At 30.0% G+C, this 20,201-nt stretch overlaps 1 protein-coding gene across 2 annotated transcripts in view; it reads left to right on the top strand.

The window, feature by feature from the left end:
• The first annotated feature begins 488 nt into the window (after nt 1–488).
• Nucleotides 489–20,201, top strand: part of LOC126840302 (5-hydroxytryptamine receptor 2C) — a 65,320-nt gene continuing 45,607 nt past the window's right edge. For both annotated transcript variants that reach the window (XM_050575950.1, XM_050575948.1), the window contains exon 1: nt 489–803. The gene's annotated coding sequence lies outside the window, so the exon portion shown is untranslated. The remainder of the gene's footprint in view (nt 804–20,201) is intronic.

Genomic DNA, 20,201 nt, shown 5'->3' with positions numbered 1-20,201 from the left:
CGTAAGACTAAATATTAAATTTTAAGTACATTATTACTGGTCCCACGATATCTTCTAAACCGCTATAACTGGTTTGAACATACTATCCACAGATTCGCATCGAAGCGTTTATTCAAAAGTGATTTTATCACTTTCGGTTTGTAATAAAATCTGTAGACTTGCGACCTCTCCGTCCCCACTATGTCCCGACCCCACTGTACTGGCTTTTGTTGTTGTTGTTATTATTATTATACAGCCGTAGGTAGATATTGTAGGTGCAATAATATAATAATTGTTATAGTCGTACAAATGGTATGACGGCGGCACGCGTTGCCAAGAAGACGGCGGCGGCGGCAGTCGGCGTGACACTTAAAACCATTAAATCAGCACGCGCGGCAAAACGATGCTGGCCGTTTACGCAGGTGCGGACGCCAGACGTGTTTTTCTGGATACTATATAGCCGGGGCGGTCGGACGCGGCGCGCCACGGTTTTTCAGTGGCAAAACGCGCGTCACGCCGACCGCAACCGACGGCCTCTGTCTTGTGTCTCGCGAGAAAGTGGTTTTTCCGCAACGGCAAAAACTTACGTACGCGCCGAGTTGTTTTTGGGGTTTTTATTTTTCGTTAAAAAGTCTGGTTTTTAAACATTTTTTTTTTCAAATAATAACATTAAACCCGTTTACGCCATGCGGTGAGTTAATTATACCGTTATAATCGTTCGGGTCGTACTTATCCCCCCTCCCGGTTCCCCTCGGTCCCCCAACGATCAGCAGCATTGAAGTCAAGCGAATGGAGCACGTGGACCACTTGTACGTAAACAGCTTGTGAGTACTATATTATATCCTAATACATATTTTAGCATAAAAAAAAATATTATAACCGCCACATCTACACAAGCCGTCTCGCCACAATCGAGAAACGGATAACAAACTCGAAGGGGATAAAAATAATATGAGTTTACCGTTAACCGTTATAATCGGTTGTACGATGAAAATAAAAAGTACTTGTTGAGTGTAAACGATTTTGTTACAACCGTTTATTATTATAATACAGTTGGCGCGTTGTTCTAAACCGTTTCCAAACGCGTACACGGGAAAAAATGAATAGTTGGACCAACTAAAGTGATTATGGTTAACACAAGGACAACAAAACACATTTATAGTTGGGCTAACTTAACATGTAGATAGCCGAACTATTTATTTAGTTATTCCAACTATGCGTTTATCGTGGTCCTATACTAACCATAAATTTAGCTGGTCCAATTATACATATTTTTTCTCTCTGTGTATGATTTTAAAAAAACTGATTGTATTTTTACTTTTTAATCTAAAATTGGTCCGTTGGTTTTTTTTATAATTAATACAAAATTAAAATGGTCCTTATGGAAAATTACCAACTTTGATTCTAATTTAAAAAATTTCACATTGTTCATTATAGACTCGGTTAGTTAATCTTTCTCGATGAGTTCGCAGTGTGTTAGTCATTCCATCGTGCTGAGAAATGAATATATCATTAGACCAGGTGTGAACACTGTCTCAAACACAGTCATTACTCATTACTATAAATATTATAAAAAATATAATTGGAAAACTCAAGTATGTCCACAGCATCGCCATAATAAGTACTGAAGTTTTTACACTACTTGTTATTATCGTGGCTAGTTAGATTTTTGCTCTAAATAGTCTAATGTAGATAGTGTATAAATTTAATTAATGTTTTACAGTCTATCATTAGACTCGAACGGTTAAACGATCAACCTTATATTTTATACATTTTCATGAAATTGTGTTATTGTTAAAATAAAAGTTTTAAATTTATAAGGTATTTTAAAGATACTAGGGGCACGTCTTAGGATAAATAGTGACCTATGATTTTCCATTAAATTAACAACAAACGACAATATACCACCTCATATCTTTAGTTAAAGCGTAAGGTCACTTCTATCTATTGATAATATTCTCCTTCCACCACTTTAACATGCAAAATTAAACGACAAACTTATACGCGAATAGTTAAATGTTTTTTGGTAGATATTCTAAAATATAAACGCTATAATAATGTTAACAAAGGTTGCTGACATTTTAAGAAATAATTTTTTGCGACGTGGGAGAGGGAGGAGGGGTCGAAGCCCCGTGCTATCTATTAGCAGCACTGCCTTTAATCAAAAGCCAGCGAAGTTATCATTACTGAGCGATTGCCAAATTGTTTACTTCATTATTTTCTGAATAATTGGATATGAAATACATCGATTGGTTTATAATTGTAAAAGATAGTGTAAAATAAAAATAAATTGTTATTCATCGTTTATAAATGTATAAACGAATAATCATAATAGTCATCATCGTCATCAATATGAGTTGTATTAAAGAAAAACGTACGTGATCTAGAAACTTTTTAAAAAACACTTTTTTTTTTACATTTTCTTAAAATGTTAGTTCCGTTAAAATTGCACGTTTCCTATTAGTAACAAACCGTAACCGGTATCAGTCCAAACGATCGTTTATGAAAATATTATTATGTCCAACATAGTTAATAGTTTTTAGGTAGGCATAAAGTATAATTTCCCAAGCGGTAGTTGTAAAATGATAATAACTATATAACAAAAATGAAAAGCTTATAAATATGATCAAGAAAAATAATTTGAGCGATAACGTCTTATAAGCATTTGGCATTGAAGTATTATATTCTTAAAATATAAAAATAAATATGTTCATTAAGTTGGAAATATTTCCAAAATATTTTGACAAAATTTTGTAAACACTTTTTTAAAAACATTGTATGTACATTATCAAAACTATTTTTAAAATGATGGAAAACATTTTGAAAAAAAATCCCCTTTTTAACACTGTTTATTTCTGTAAAGGGAATCGATAACAGGACCGAATAAACAGTGTTTAGAGTACTCGGGTCTGTTCGAGTGTTGAAAAAACACATTTTACTATACATGAGTAAAATGGATTGGTATAATCAGTGCACATCAAACTGTTTATATCAGAACCGCAAATTACATTTTAAGTGGAACGTATTGGAACGTTTTTTTTCTAAGGAAATCCAATTAGGTATCAAGACATATTTCTACATTATTATTATGATTATATTTATTTTTTTATCGTCTAAATAGGAAAATGTGCAGTTTGCCGTGTGAATGCGACATTTTTATTATGTTAACGATAAAAATAAATAACTTTGTTAAATTTTTTTTTTTAAACAATATTTTAGAAAAGATGAAATATTGCGTTTTTACAAATCCTGTGGATCGTGTTAGGTAGAACAGCGATACTATGTTATCTCTATGAAAGAGAGGAGTAATTAATGGACTCACAGTCTGATGATTCGCAGTATGTGGTTTTGCCCCAATCGTAGGTTTTTAAATTTATTAGCCACGTATGACATGAATGCGAGTAACTAAATAATTATTATCAGTGGTTATCATAATAAGTTACAATCGACAAAGAATTTAAGCGAAGCAAATTGAATATTTATTTGAGTTAAAAAAAAATGTTACATGCTTTCACTCTCCCCAAATTTGTCATTCATTTTGGAATTAATATAAACATATTTTTTTCAAAACAAGATGTTAATGATGTCAGATGTACTCGAACTTCAAAATCGATTATGAGGTCTTAAGTCATATGACGTGGTGGCTGGCATTCGTATTTTACTGTGTCAAACACATAATTGATATAGCTCGACCACGTCCTAAGTAATATCGTACTATATTTCAAATTAAATAAAGAAATGAAAAAAATAATTTCAAATAATATTATTACCAAATGCTTAACAACAAAATTTAGTGTCTTTTTGTATCTAACTTTTATTTTAGTGTATTGCGATCGATTAATAATTAAAAACCGAATTTAGGGTAAATTTGTAAGTAGCGGTTGTGTTTTTTAAAGTTGCTGTTCTGACAATTATCAAAAAGTTGCAAATAAAATAATACCAAATTTTTAAGTTAACACTTTTTTTGGCTTTTGTCCAAAAAGACATGTAGAGGTAAAAAAGGTAGACTTGAAAAAAAAAATTGTCTTTTCAATATTTACATTACGACGATCAACCATGGTTAGCTATTTTATTCGATTGAGATCGTCTAACTAGTGTTTTTTATTCTTACTACCGGGATAATAATATGAAATATTATACGGGTTGGAAGTTATAACTTCCGACTTTTCATGAATACATATAATTTACCAGAGTTTTCTCCTCGTTGTTATAAATAACATCAGTTATTTTATTGATTCATAATGCGGTTTCGCGTGTTTTTAATGAGCTGTAACTATTGTAGTTGGTCTCGATCCTTCGACAAGGATAGTTTATTTTGAAATAATATTTTATAATAGGTATCGTAAAAGTCAAATAGAAGTACACGTCGAGTGTATCTTTTGGCCTCTTTGCCGGCTTACCAGGCACCAAAGGATTGTTATGAATTGGTTTTTTTTTTCATTGAAACTAAACGATTAGTATAAAATATACATTGAACAGTATACGTACATATTCTCTTCTTGCATAATAATGATTGCGCTTGCAATGCTCCAATTACGTTATGTAAAGCACGAAAAGTATAAAATATAACCAATGAACGAAGACATCGGAATAATTGGGGTCTGAAGAAATTACCTAAGCTTAAAGTGACAAAGTTTTCACCGTAAATAACATTGTGACGTCAGATATAAACGTTAGTAAAAAAACTCAGTTTAAACCCAGTTAAAAAAAAACAGCCCTAGGGGTGGTTATTTTTTTTAGATGTCTGTTCTGTTAGAAAAAAACATCTCCGGCATTATTTCGTTCGGATGGGAGTTCGTGGAAATTCGACCAACTAGTCTGGGAAATCCATTAAAAATATCATACGGTCTTAATTTTCTTAACAAGTGATTTTTTTATTTAAATTTAAAAGTTACCATTTAAATACACGAACAAACTTCATTCAGCTAAAATATCTGGACGACATAAACATAATATCTGGGTTGTATATTAGAGTAGTTAGGACATTCGTTCGACATGTCATCCTAGTCAAACTAACATTGTAAAACGATAGTCTTCTATATATAGGATACAAATCCGCCTGAGCTGAGTATGATATTCTTTTATTTTTATTGGAGGTGATGCAGTAAAATATATCCATTGCTCGTATCCACCCAAGTATGAACCGTATCTAATTTACATATTTTGGCGATGTATTTTTTTTTCCTTTGAAAAGATTTGGGCGTCAAATTTTTCTTTTGGCCGAAATAATTGTAGTTTAAGTCACACACAAAAACAGTCATACGAAAATCATAAATAACACAAAAAAGTTGTGTTAAATTTCAAGTAGTCAAAATAATGTTTTAATAATCATTTTCCAGAACACCATTCTTATTCTTCAAGAGAACGCTACCTGCCCATTTATTAAGGAGTAAAGTATAGGCGATTTTTCGCGAAATATTAATTTAGAGCTTAGCACAGTAATTTCTAAAGGAAAAATGACAATTTTTTTTTATCAAATTAGTTTTGAGCAAATCAAAAATGTCTTGGAATTTTTGTAAAATCACCAAATCTTCACAATTAATTGAGTTGAGCTACTAACCCTGTTATAACACTAAACGTTACGGGCAGGTAGTGTCCTTGTTAAGATAAAAAATAATGAAAAACCCGTATAATATTCAGTTTTAGAATTATTAAGACTGAACTCAAAACAACAACAACGAAATTAGTAGTATTTAATAGGAAAGGAAAAGTGGTAGTTTTCTCATCAAGAGCTGATTTTCTCTAGAGAAATCTAGATAAAACAAATTGTCCAACGATTAAGTATCGCTCATATTGCACGAGTAAGTTTTAAAAAAAAACTTTTATGGCAATATCTCATCTCAAAATTTCTTAAGTCTCTCTCTGACAAATTAGTCAATTCGGTCCAGCGAATTTATGTAAAAGTTTTGTTATTATATCATGACGTGAAATTCGAGCGTTGATCCAAGTAAAGTGAATATAATATTTAATAATTTATGCTTTACGTGACACGATAATATTATGGCGGTTGATAGATTACAATATTATTTAAGTAATCGTATTTTAAATCTTTCGGCTTTTGAATCTTTCGGTCTTCGAAAATAAAAGTTTTTAAAAAACAACGTTCAACAACATCTGAACTCGGATGTCTTTTTATAAATATAACATTTACGCGCAAATTATATTGTTTTAATTAAATAATTAATGTCAGCTCTAGTCGCAAAAATATATAGGCGAATTAATTAAGACTTATTTAAAATGTTTATTTTTTTTTTTTTTAACAGACTAACAATTACTTTTAGTAACTCAATCTTTAGCTTTCCAACTAGAATTGTGAATTCAGTAACTTTGGCTGTTTTGCTCGTTTTAATGTTTAGTTATAAACAATTTTATTACTATTATTATTATTAGAGAATCCAACCGGAAACACACGTACTAATAATTAATGTACAATTGTTGTATCTTATAATACAAACGTATAACTGTCCTACATTAAAAAAGGGCGACTCACAAGTTATTTGAGCTCGCTATGAGCGATAATTTGATGTAATATCAAATGTAACGATTTATTTAACGGTTTCAACAAACAATGCAAACGTTGTCGTACTCAACAATAACTAAAACCATTAATTATTTCCATCATCAACGCACACACAACCCATTATATGGCTTTTATTTTGTTTTAATTTCCAAACTCTTTAAGAACCAAGTACATTGGGTTGTAGTAGTTATATATACGTATTATGAAATTAGAGTTTGACATTTGGTTTTAAATTTATACATTTTTTTTTTCAATCATACTATATAGTATGTATGCAGTAAAAAATGTCCCTTACTAAATACCTAAATGCAATTGAGTATTTTTGTATTGCATTCAAAGTATCGTTATTATACTTATATAATATTATATCATAACGACATCAAGAAAAATGACATTTACAAAATTACTTCCTTTGACTAGCCGACGCATATGTTTTTCAATTGGTATAAATCTCAGCCAGAATGGAATACAAATCGAAAATATTAATAGTATATATACTTCCTGATAAAACTATTGTTGAAAAATCGCCTTAACGCGCTAACAGCTTTTGGCGTTATCGATTACACGTTTTATACTTAAATTGATTTAAATAATGTAGGCATAATTTTTATGATGTATTAAATATAACATAATATAGTAGCCTTTGCGTAGAGATAAAAAAAATAGCACTGAGCGGGTGTGGAGAAGGGAAAAGGATACTAAAACTATTTATCTTTACGAGCATTTTCCTAGAAGCCTATATTATTATTTCAATTATAATATTTCTTCGACGGTCTATCCAACATGGTCGAGTACTCTGGTACTGGAATAGCTTATCTTGTTTTTTTTTTGTGGTGTTTTAGAAAAATGAATTTAAGGAAAATAAATAAAAAACACTATTCAACATACCCACAAAATTATATAATAGGGCTCATGTCCAAAAATGACTACATATAGGAAAAATATACCCGGCTTAGTTGGGATTTTTTCTTAGTAGAAACCAGAAACCCCCGTTACTCGGTACGGACTATAAATATATATATCCTGGGGATAGCATATGTGTATCTTACATAACAATGTGGTAGGAGCCGATTGCCATGGAAAAACAGTAACAAACTACTTCATCACAACGACTATACACGATCGAATTTGACAAGATAAAAATATATTTTAACAAAAAGCGACATTATTTGGCATATTATCTTTACCATTTGGCCACAAACGCAGTGGTAAGAACTACCAACAAGACGCAATTGATTTTCATACAATCGATTTACATGATAGGATGATAATACCTATTATTCATACGAATGTAGACGCTATCGCTGACAATTTGTTATAATGGGAAATCCGTTTATGAAAAGAAAAAGCGGTTACTTAAACTTTTTGATACTCAAATTCCATAATTTATCAGGTAACGTCCTAAAAAACTATTAAATTGATAGGATGTATTGTTCGAATTGCGTCACATGCCTATGTAATTTATAGTTGATGGACACTTTATTAAATTCTAATACTAAATTTCCATGTACACACCAAAAAAAAGGTTAAGAAATTAAGTTAGCAAACTTGTTGAAAACTTTTTTACTAAATATTTTCGATAGGCATTTGACCGTTTTGCAGCTGTTGTGTAATGGAATACTGTAAACATAATACATACAATGCATATTGAAATGGGTTATGAAAGATGAGTTTAAAAATATATAATATTTTCCGTGTTATACCTAAAATATTTGGCTACTTTGTTTTTGCCGGATTATACTTCATGCTAGCATAAAACAAAATGCGTATGTTTGGAATGTGATCAAACAATAATACCATTGCAAAAAAAACCCACAAGGGTTTAATGATAAAAAGTTGAAACTTGGCATCGAACTGGTGATTTTAAATAAGATTAGTTTTGGAGTTATATTGGCTTGGAAAAATAAATTACCGCCTACAAAATGGTGTTACGAATATACAATTCTATACATAAATCAACCGTACAAAAACCAAATCCTAGTAGGATACCGTCTGAGTTTAGCGTTTAACGCTACTAATAAACTCTAATATACTCGGTTTGTTTATTTATTTATTTTTGTAAATGCATAAAGCAAACCATTGCTTTAAAATTTGAACTTTTCTTCTAAACAACATACGTATCGTGGTACTGAGTATTGGGATTTGTGTGTACGTTCTTAAGCAAGCTAGGACTACACTGTCTAAGAAAAAGTGTAGGTAGATATAAAAACATATTGCATAGTAAAAAATTACATTATTTAGAATTGTATCATAAATGTTAACTATTTTTTACCTAACTGTAACTTCAACTATTTTCTTACTCTAACCTTTACATTTGTTTGTGTGTTGTATTAAATTAAGTACTTTGTTATACTATGTCGATACAATTTTGTTAATCGTAATACAAATTACAATATATTATATTTTGGTTTTTTTAGTACTTACTGTTTGTGTTTCGTATCAATTGATACATGTTTTATAAATAACATTATACGTCAGAATGTACATATTATCACTTAGTTTATTACATTTTTGAAGTATTGTAAACGTAGTATAAATGTATAAACAAATAATTGATGCAACAACTCTTTAACATGTTTATAGATGTACATTTTTATAATATAGGAAACCAAATTACTAATTTAACTGTACGTATAATTCATTAGATATAAAATATAAAAAAGTAAAAGAGTTTTTGGTGCTTCTCTTGAAAAGTTTTAATAAAACGCAACTCCAGTTAAGATTTATATACTAACGACGATTTAATTATAACTTATATAATGTATAGTATAACCTTAGTACACTGTGATTTGTCGGAACCTCGCAGGACCTTCAATTTGTATGTGCACATAACATTTTTTTTATAATTCTTTTTTGTATACAGTTTAAGATAAAAAATTCGATTATAGTTTGATACATAGTTCGTTTGAAGAACATAAAAAACAAGTCATCAACATTTTTATCTGCATTAAAAAAAAAAACATAATTATATTTTAATAATTTTTGTAATCTGTTTGCACGTTTGCGGTTTTCGATTATGTACACTTTCATGTAGGTCATTGATTAGGATCTTTTTGTAATTTTAAACCATCTTAATAAAACCGGAACTCTGACTCAGAATTATTAAAATTCATTTTTACACAATAATATATTTTTTTTTTTTTAAAGTTTAGGACCGTATAGTGTTAGAATATGTAAAATTCACTTTTTTCCACAACGAATGTTTCGTAAATAATAGAGTAATAGTAATTGATATAAAACTTTTTGGTTTTACTGTTTTTCCAGTATTAAAACAAAAAAAAACCTATATGTGTGTCTCGAATAATAATAATATGTGTTTATTTACATAATATGCGCATAATAAAAGCATTATTGAACACCAATATCAGCAAAAATGCTGTCGGTTTTGCTTTATACAGTTCTATTTACACAAGTGTTTTATAGTTCATTTTTTTTTTTTTTTTTTTATGAAGTGTAATATTAAATTATAGGTAACACAATTTCACTCGATTCAACGAAATTCGATTCACCCTTCCCCTTCTCCCTCTATTAATGGTCGCACGTGGTTACATATTAGTGTTGCATCGAAAACCACGTAAAACAGTTTATTATTCCAATGACAACTACATTTTTTTTTTTTTTCATTTTAAAACAGGAAAACGTTATCACGCACAAAATATGCGATTATACGGTTTAATGTACTTAATGAGAAAAATAGAGCTAGTTAAAAAAACGACTATATAGTAGATGCCGCAGTGTTATATTATAATACACACGTGCAACGTACGTAAGTTCGGGTCAGATGAAAAATACAATTATTATGCCAGGACGGCTATATATTAAATAATTTTGATATGCATGCACTCGCATGCTGAAACGCGTGGTATTTTACAACATAAAATTCAGAAAATCAATACAGTGTTGACAATAAAAATGAAAAATATCGCCCTAGATTTTTTTTACTATAAATTAAATTATAAAAAAAAAAATCAAATTCCACGGTTACTAGTTGAAATAATAATTGACAAAAAATGTACACATAATGTCGTTAATTGTAAAATATATATTATTAGTAGCAACTAGTCATAAATTATGTGTGCTGATTATCAAAATAATAAGATACAATAATAATATTGTAGATAATAATAAATAATAATAATAAAAAATACAAAAAAGCGTGTAAGTAAAAATTTATGTTCGTTAGTATTTTTTAAATCTGTATAGATCAAACACTGAATAATTGTCGAACATAAATATAATTTATGTAACTTTTGGATCTTATCTTTACAAGTAGTACAACAATTATTATTATTCTCAAGAGCAATTTAAGTACTTGATGACATAATTATTATAAACATTCTATAATATCTGACATGTATTAAATTAATTCCGGTGATAACCGTGTTTTCGATTCTAATTAGATTTTTTAAGGTATTATGCTTTGTCCTTTTTGTTCATTCTTGAGTGCTTGTGTTATCTTAATGTCATTCGTTTTAGTCCACGTAAATTGTTTTCGTTTAGTTTAAATCTATTATTGTTGGCATGCACAGGTCATTTATTTTCTTTGGCAATAATAACTTAGGGAAATAAACAAAATATGCTATTATTTTTCAGTTTTTTTGGTGATATGCTAATAATGTAGAAAATATATTTTATGTAAAATGAGATCCCAGTCCTTAGGTGCAAAATAGTAAACTCTATTAAAGTGACATAAACCCGAAAAGCGGATGTAGTGTCCGTAATGATTTTGAAATGCATTGTATTATAAGAGAATACGGATAAGATCCGGCTTTGGGACTTTGTACATTTTGATTGTGAATAGTTTGGTAGCTAGTATCGTCAGAAATCATCCAGAAATGGTCGTTAAGTACAATTTTATGATGTACTTTAGCGACTGTAGTGAAAATGACAAATAATTCGGTCAGTGATGTATTAACTTTTAAGGGAAGCAATAATATTAAAATCATGTTCTGTGTTTTTTTTTTGGGGGGGACTTCACAGTTCGTTACAAAAAGGCAATATGGTAAAAAACTATAACTAAAAAAATGAAAATGGTTTTGAGATACGTGTAAATCAATTTCGGTATTTTTTTTGGTTTTTTCTAATAAAAAAAGGGTAAGACTATACATTTCTGAGAAAATGTGTTGTATACCTAAGGGTTAAATGATAGTTTCTTGGTTTTTATTGTGCATAGGTCGTAATGTATCTAAAGAATATCCCATAAAAATTATTAGACTACTTGAAAACAGGTTTGACTACACACAGAAAATATTTGATTGAAGTCAAAACGACTGGAGCTAAACAACGTTGGACACATTGGTCACCTATAATAATTATGTCTTGTTTTTGTTTGCAATTTGGTTTAAATAATCTGTCCTTCTTAGCAAAATTTCTTAACGAGCCCAGGGCTCACTTTTGATTGTTTGACGGTAGCACATAGTTTCGATTCAACGTAGCTGTATTTCTATGAATACATTTAAAGGTCCTAAACCAACAGCCGGATACTATCAGGTGCTAAAACCTTGATAGTTTTTATGTCATGCCGAAAACAGATTGTTATGCTTACGTTTTCGTGAACCTTTTTTGTTTGTTTTCTTTTTTTTTTTAATCCGGTCTCTGTATACGCTATAAGGAAAGTATATTTTTTAACACGAACGACAACAAAACAATATAATCTCAGAAAACAGTTGAGATGAGGTAGCTTTGCAAAAAAATATAAATAGGTACTTCTATGGGGATTATGATAACAATTATTGTATTGACACCGGTGCGACATTTGATATTGGATAGTAAAAACGGTATGCAATGTTTGAGTTATGAAAATTGTTTTTGTTTTTTAAACTATATTTTACTGGTATGTATGTATTAATAATCTTTTGATTTATATTTATAACGATTTTTTAATCGTTTAAATAAAAATGCCCTTAGGCAATTAAAAAAAAAAAAAAATGACATTTAGAATACCGAAATGGCACCATAGAATAGCAATAGGCATTAAGAGGCTGATTTGAATATTTTCCAAGTAGAAAGTTTTACCTTATGTTCCGAATTTACTTTTCTATAAATGGCACGCAATATTATTATGACATAAGTCATAACCATATTTTAACCTGACCTGGCCTGAACATTTTGTCCGAAATATTATATTGTACATACCAACGCAACTGTGCTTGACAGCTCTTACCCAACATTGTCTCGTTTTATTTCTATATAATAATGTACGTTTGTATAAACTACACATACACATCCGACTGATATATTATACTGGATAGTTTAACTAATGAAATAAGGTAATAATAACTATATATATTATAATAACTATATAATATTAAAAACACGCATACAACGACGGTTTTGCAAACCTCCAAGTTTGAATAGATTTTGGATTATTTTTTTTTTAAATTATATTTTATACACTGATGAACTTCAAACGAATTGTAATAGTACATATTTTTCTACGAATAAATCATTCATCTATAATATGTGCCTACATATTATGTATTTTACAAATAAAATTAATAGATAATTTCATTAGCTGTTTAAAGTATGATGACAACATGTAATATTATCTATACTGTTGATGACTTTTCATCAAATATTTTTTTTTTTATGAAAAAAAATGTCATGTTAATGTTTTTATTTGATTTAATTGTATTGTCATCTCTTTGTTGTCTGTACAAAGTTAATTACAACTATACAGTTATAATATTAAAGTATTATACATATAGTATGTATATACATTTTTTTGATATGATTAAATGTTTGTCATTTTTTGTTATTATTATTATTTTTACACAAAAAATAAATTCAATTGCAGCTCATTCCACAATGGTTCGACGCGATCATGCCCACGCGATTATTCGTTATGAATGGCAATAACAATATTTAATTTTGGAATGCAATATTAATGCGCTTGCTATTGTATTTTATTATTATTATGTTATTACTGCATACATTTTGTTTCAAACTAATATGTACCTATTTTATAGCGTACAGTATATAGGCGAATGTTGGTTATACAAGTATTATAAATAAGATCTCGTTATTAAAAATATAAAAAAATACAACGTAAAACATAAGTATGAAGGTATACCCGAATAGGTAACAACGGTAATTAACACCGTCTCAGTGCCGTATAGCTGTGATAAAAATGCCATGAAAGTGCAAACGTCAACTTCAATTAAAAATTAAAGCAAAACGGCAATAATGTCGAGAAATTAACGATTTTCTGGATGTTGATAATGTTAAAACATGTTAATAATTGGATATTGGATCTCTAAACAAAATTAATTTAGTGTAGTCACTATTGAAATATATAATAATATGACTCTGTAAGTAAAGCTTCGATGTGAAGGCCGAAGATTTTTAAAGCGAAATCAATCATAATTATTAATTTTTAGTGGAAAAAAAAATTCAAAATAATCGACAACACATTGTACAACACGAATGACCCATTTGCTGAAAATAGCGTGATTGATGATCAGTCGAACGATTTATACAGTTTTCAACGGGCAAATTCATTAAATATTTGTTTAATTTGGTTTATTATGTTCTCAGTGAAACCAATGGACAATTATTAGTAATAGACGTTGAATAGATCAATGTTAACTCTCTACCGTTGAAAAATTATGGAACAAAAATCCAGCCCTTGCCATTGAGTAATTAAATAACGACGGGCTGAATAGATTAATTAGTCGATTCCTCGGTTGAGATAATGCATAGTTTAATATTATTTTACATAACTACACTAATTGATAATTATTCGCTTAAAAATATTGATTGGGCTACAGCCTACATTGTGTATGTAAATCGAATAATACAAACGACGGGCTGTGACTGACAACACAATCAATTTTATACAACGTTTATAAAGAGTCGAGTGAAGGAAACAGGAAATTGTTTAATATTTTCGAATAGCAACAAAACGTTAATACCGCACCATTACTCGGATAGCGTTTTAGAGCAAATATATCTTTATCTCTCCCATCCCGAATTATAAAATGTATTCTAAATGGTAATTCAACTCGAAACTTTTCATTTTTTTTTCTACTAGTATATTTTGTATATAAACGTATCAGTCTATAAATATACAACGATTATTTTATTTTTACTAACGTCAAACTCGAGGTCTTGTAATTGAATTTAGCTACTTCGTTGTATTGTAATAATTTATGATTTTAAATTGTTTCAACGCGGTTAATTCAATAAATGTAAAAAAAACATTTTTTCCGGGCTATTAATATTTTAATGGTACATAAGGCGGATGCCCTTTATTAGCATAATAATTGCGTGAATAATGAAAATAAGTTAAGCCATTAATTTATTACTCGAAGCCAATAATTTGATGGTCTTAAATATATTTAAATAAATTTCGAGAAAATAAGCTCTAACTCTAGCTGTCATACTATCAGTTTACCATTGAACGACAGGAAGCAGATAGTGTTTTATCATGTTTTTCCCCAATAAAAAATATCGAAAAAGGGTCGATGTTATTTTTTTTTTTGACTGTGTATCAAAAGTGTTATCTAGGGAAGTGTCCCAAACAAATTTGTAACTAATCCTAAACATTTTCGAAGTCATGGCGTGCTGTTTCTTTTAGGTTAGACATATCATAATTAGATGGGTGTTTTTCTCGACCATGAAGGTAAAGGGGTTAATTTATTCATAGAGTGCCGTCGGCTTACAATGTCTGAACCACAGATATGCTACGTTAAAAAATCAGCTACGTGGTTCGCAACGAATATCTTCTCAGATCCGCATCGATGCTACTAAACATATTTTAACCAAACAACGTCTAATGTAATTTTTTTTTTTTTTTTAATGGACATTATTAATGGCCATTTTTTAATTACAAAACCGAGGGAGAGAGGAATTCGTAAAAAAAAAAACATTAATATTTTATTCTTCTCTTAAATAAAACCATTTTTTTTATTGTCTAAGTTGGGGGGGGGGGGGGGGCGAAGGCAATTAAACGCGAACTCAGTCTCAGTCAATATTTAAATTTCAAATAATAATCATTATATATATTTTTATGTTTGAATATATTGTGTATTTATTAGGGAAAATGCGTTTATTTTTATAGGGAACGTGTCGAATAGCGGAAACAAAAATGATACGGTTACATCCGTGTTGCGGTTGGAGTTTGGTGTGTTTTGTTTCACGATTAAAATATAAATATGTGCGATAAAAAAAGTGGTGATATTATGTCAAACATGTACTCGACGGTTTCTGGAGTCTGATGCAATTTACTATACACGGCGGATGTCTACCCTATCTAGCTACCCTTAATATATATTACCTACTATAATGTGCACAACTAGTCGACGAACACTATACGTACTAATTATCATTAGGTAGACGTAGTGTTTCCTTGCACGGTATATGTATACAACATGTAATAGTATAACGAAATTCCAGAACGCCACGTCTTAATTACAACGACATTGTATATATGTGTGTGATGATAATAATATTTATCACGACTTGAAGTCGCCGAGAAGGGCATTATATAACCGAGGTATACCCAACTCCGGAATAGCTACAAAAGAAAGCCTAGTGTGCAATTTAGTTAAAAATTCCCTTTATAGGAAAATGCATAATATATTTGACACACTTAAATTCACTGACGGCTCCGTATCGCCCTGTGCATTTTACATACCTAGCCAAAGTGGTTTTCTTTCTTTACCAGCCTTCGCCCGACATAATAAAATATAATAATAAAAACAGCTAAAAACAAATATACCTTCCAGCATAACTCTGGAACGGCCGGAGCAGTTTCAACCCAGTGCACACATGACTCGTGATCAGGAAAAAATACTATGAGGGTCAGACACCCCTAGCACCGCTACATAGGGATGACATGTAAAAACAATCGAAAACGACCGATATCACAGTGGAATCATCATCAGTTTATACAAAAAAAGTTGCATGGTCCTAATGAGCCAAGTTTTGAAGATATTTGATGTTTATATTAAAAGTAGTGAGTGTCAAGTGGATCTCTATTACGAATTTTAAAATATCTTCATTCTAAAAACATAAATGTTTTAAGGATGTATATACTTAGGTCTTTTTGTACATTCAACAGTTAAAAAATAGATTTTATAAAACACCTAGTTGTTGTTCCTTTTGAGCTATCAGCTAACTGATAATGTACAAAATTGTACGGTATAAATAAACTCAACAAAAAAAGTTTTATTTATTTTTTAATTCATTGTGCTAACCATTAAGGAAGAATACCTATAAATATTTACAGGTACCTAATTTCGATAGTGATTGAATCTAGGACACAGATAAAGTGCTATTTATATTTTACTCTTTGTAATTTAATGTAATTCAGTTTAACCTAATCTAACGGATTAGCTGTTCACATTTGAAATTAAGAATGTGACAAACTCCATGAATTCAAAAACAAGTAAACGGATAATAAATTATAGCCGAATTTTAATAATACAGAACATATTTTTTCGATTTATTAATTTATATTTAATTTAATTAGATGATGAATTATATTTTTAATATACACAACTCATGTGCATTCAAATAACCAATCTTCGTGTATGCAAGTATTAATGTTACATAATATATTTAATTCAAATATTAATTGATAATTCTATTTGCGATAGTCATAATTATTATATTATTGCTTAGTTTGGTTATAACAGTGTTATCCTACAATTTAATTACAGATCAGACTGTATTGATAGCAGGTAGTGCATTAGTATGATTATTTTGACATTTATTTGTTACCTATTATGTTCTATTCTTGAATGGAACACTTTGATGGCTTTTCTCGTTTTCACCATATAATATTGTGCAGCATTACTTAATAAAAAGCAATACATTATCGTAAGTGAAGTTTTGAAATTGTACTGTGTTCGTTCTTTTCTTAAACTATTTAAAAGGAAATGTTTTGCCGGGCCACTGACTTTTTGAGTTTCTAAAATTACATTTGTTACACAGCGCCAGTCCTCGCCAGTTTCATCGACCGTTACCCACATTTTCTTATTTTCTGTGTACAATCTGATTTTCTAATAGTTTCTTGGTAGCATTGAAAATAATGAGCAACAGAAATAATGTAGAGTTTGTATTTTTTTTTTAAATCATTAAAAAAAAATTTGAACATTTTGATTGAATTTTTTATAAGTTGCTTACAATTTTAAAGGCAATTTATAAATCTAATTGACAAGTGAGAAAAATTTAAAACCGATCTGACTCGACAAAAAAAACATTGGTTCTTGATTCCAAAACCGTTTGTGTAATGTAATTAAATCAACGTTTTTTTTTTATATTATGTAAAATCGTTATTAACATACGTCGTCCTGTAACCTTTATACATTATAATAATGGTTAGTCATCATCGTAGGGTAAATATTGCTTAGCATTGGTAGAAATTAGTTTGGTAATTTGGTAGATTTGGCTATTGATTCGTATCTATATCATTGCCTCATTTAGGAGGGGCTGGTACAATGTAATTTGAAATAATAAGAATATTGTTAAATTGATCAGACATCTCAAATCTCCACTTCCCCTTTAAATGTTCGCCAATCAGCCGGACAAAGAGGGTTGTTGGTCTTATAAAAAAAAAAAAAAACATTTTTGCCCAAGAAAATAGAATATTGTAACACTAGAGACCCTTTGTAGCTGATCATATGTAATTTTAGTCCACACTGCTGGGTTTATCGCCGCGGCGATCCGCCAACACTAAACACACACACAATGATAAATAAAACACCGTCGTAGATTATAATATTATAAATGGAGCCTTCAGCATCGCCACGCCCCGGAATACCGTCCTGTGTCTAGAACGGACAACGGCATGGAAAATAATAATATCTACCTTCCGGATATAATATGTTTTCATCGTTTTCCTGACAGATAAGCACCGGGACCCCTCTCGGTGCGTGTGTAAATGACCACGTGCGATCCGTGTAAGAACTGTTTGGAATGATAAATGCTGCTACTCCAGAATATACCTTACTCGAGACACCGGTGTGCGGACTATTGAAAAGTTTCTTTTTTCTCACCCGGACAGCGTTCATAAACAAAAGCCGTGTCCCGTGAAAATGATACACTATATGTATCGCACATGCGCAGTTTTGTTTTTACACGTTTCTTTTATTTTTATGATATAACTTCCAAACGATACTTAACTAAAGAAACAACGCGTGTCCTACCAGTCGGTTTAACTTTAATCGGCGGCAATACAATGATCGACTTGCCTTACCGCGTGTCAACTGGTTTGAGTGTTTTCCGTGTAAATGTTTTGGTTCAGTTACAATAGTTCCATCTTCAGAGGTAGATAACCTTATCCGAGTATCGGTGTGAGTTTACAGCTGTCGAAAACCCGGATTTAAAAAAAAAATCTGGGGCTCAATTAAGCGGTTTTGGGTATACATCAACGCTATAAAACTCATATTACCGTATATATTAACATATTATAAACGTTTGCTGTGCTTGAAAAAAAACAACTGAGATTTTTTTTGCCAACTCTGGTTGAATTTTGTATTAAATTTTAAACTTGAGAGTATAAAGCAAAAAAAACATATCGGTAAAAACTTACTGCTTTAGTTATTTTAGGACTTATTATGCATACCCAAACAGCAAAACAACGGTTCAAAACACTTAAGACATTAAACAATTAAATTTTAAAACTACTTTATTGCCGCCGGTGGTTTACTGTTTACTTTTATTATTCATTGTTGAATAATTTACAAATTAAGATTTTTACTCGGAATACTATTTGTACAAAGAGCTAAACGTTTTTAAACGGTTTTTATCAAGACAATATTTTATATTATTGTCCAAAATAATTAAAAAATATTAAAAAAAAAAATCAATATAGCTAAGTATGAACAAAATAATCGTTTAACGTATTTTATGTTAATAATACTTTCACTATGGCGGCAAAAACTCTTGGAGAGTTATGAAGGCCAGAAGAAGAAGAATACTTTCACTGACCAGAAAGTATTTCAAAATTCAAAAGTTTTTAGGTATTACCAATTTTTCTATAATTAAAGAATTATTATTTTTTTATTATTAACTTTTTTTTAGTTTCAAAAGTCTGAGTACTACTATATTTTTTTCATTATTCTTGTTCTGAAAATGTAATTGGTTTAATGTCAAAACTTCTGATGCAAACTAATGAATTTATTTTGCCGCAATCACATCTGAACTGATAGTATTAAGAATATAATTCCATCGTGCCGTATCAGCTACCTCAGAATTAGATGTTGTCATTTTTAACAAAGTTATTTGTATTTAGTAGATATTGGCTGGGTAGTATAATATGATCCATTATTAATTTTCTAAATCGTGATATTTTAGAGTTAACGATTATCTATATGTTATTATGATATGACTGGGAAAAGTGTATTTTAATTACTTTTAAGTGCTTTGAATAGAAAATTTTTTTTTTTTTTTATTAGAAACAGCTGTTTTCCGTCGGTCGTTTTCTTTTAATTACATATATTTCTACTAAAATATAGTGCGGCCGTTGCTCGTTACTTCATTGCTTATACAAATAACCCAATGGATCTTGGAGTTGCTTTATCTATGTTCAAGCCGTTTGCCAATTAATTAATTAACACGGCAGTGTCTACAAGTTCTGTAGACAGTAAATACAGAGGACTCTTAAGCCGAGAAGTGTGGTAGGATAAATAAGGGGAATGACCCTTTTTGGCGTGCGTTAAGGCGAGGAAGCTTAAAATATACAAATACATTCAAA

Source organism: Adelges cooleyi, unplaced genomic scaffold, assembly GCF_023614345.1.
Source record: "Adelges cooleyi isolate 19-005CV unplaced genomic scaffold, UGA_ACOO_1.1 ACOO_flye_CR_arks_rails_tigmint_CR_PRNA_376, whole genome shotgun sequence".
In the NCBI taxonomy this organism is placed as follows: domain Eukaryota; kingdom Metazoa; phylum Arthropoda; class Insecta; order Hemiptera; family Adelgidae; genus Adelges; species Adelges cooleyi.
This window is presented reverse-complemented; position numbering and strand designations above follow the sequence as displayed.